This window comes from Colobus angolensis, unplaced genomic scaffold (assembly GCF_000951035.1).
Source record: "Colobus angolensis palliatus isolate OR3802 unplaced genomic scaffold, Cang.pa_1.0 Scaffold24, whole genome shotgun sequence".
NCBI classification, from domain to species: Eukaryota; Metazoa; Chordata; class Mammalia; order Primates; family Cercopithecidae; genus Colobus; species Colobus angolensis.
The window spans coordinates 10,172,320-10,173,285 of NW_012115599.1; positions in this window are offsets into that span (position 1 = coordinate 10,172,320).

Consider the following 966-nt stretch of genomic DNA (forward strand, 5'->3'; position numbering starts at 1 on the left):
CTTCTAGCATTTTCCTGCAGACACTTTTTGATTTGTAGTATGATTCATTTAAAAGTGGTCTCTGTCCGGGCATGGTGGCTCACGCGTGTAATCCCAGCACTTCGGGAAGCCGAGGTGGGCAGATCTCTTGAAGTCAGGAGTTTGAGACCAGCCTGGCCAACATGGTGAAACCCTGTCTACTAAAAATACAAAAATTAGCCAGATGTGGTGGTACATGCTGTCATTTCAGCTACTTGGGAGGCTGAGGCACGAGAATCACTTTAACCCAAGAGACGGAGGTTGCACTGAGCCGCGATCATTCCACTGTACTCCAGCCTGGGTGATGGAATAAGACTCTGTCTCAAAAAAAAAAAAAAAGTGATCTATTACACATCTATCAGAATAACTGAAATTTTTTAAAAAACTGACCATACCAAGTATTCACCAGGATGTAGAGCATTAAAACTCTCCAGCACTGCTGGTGGGAGTATGAAATGGAACAGGCACTTTGGAAAACAGTTGGCAGTTTCCTAAAAAGTAGTTAAAGATACAGCTTTCATGTGACCTAGCCATTCCACTCCAAAATGTTTACTCAAGATAAATGAAAGCATATGTCCATTCTAAGGCATATGCTCCTAGCAGCTTTATTTGAAATAGCCAATGTCCATCAGCAGTGAATATATCCATGCCATAGAATTTGAGCAAAACAAAACCTGCTTGAACAGGTATTGATACAATGACAGTGAACAACATTGATGAATCTCAAAATAATTATGCTGAGTAAAGAAGCCAGATGAAAATTAATGAGTCTATACTCTATGATTTTATTTATATGAAATTATAAAAAATGTAAACTAGGCCTCACATCTGTAATCCCAGCACCTTGGGAAGTCGAGGTGGGAGGACTGCTTGAGCCCAGGAGTTCAACACCAGCAGCCTGAGCAACATAGTGAGACCTTGTCTCTCTCTCTCTTGTTTTTTTTTTTT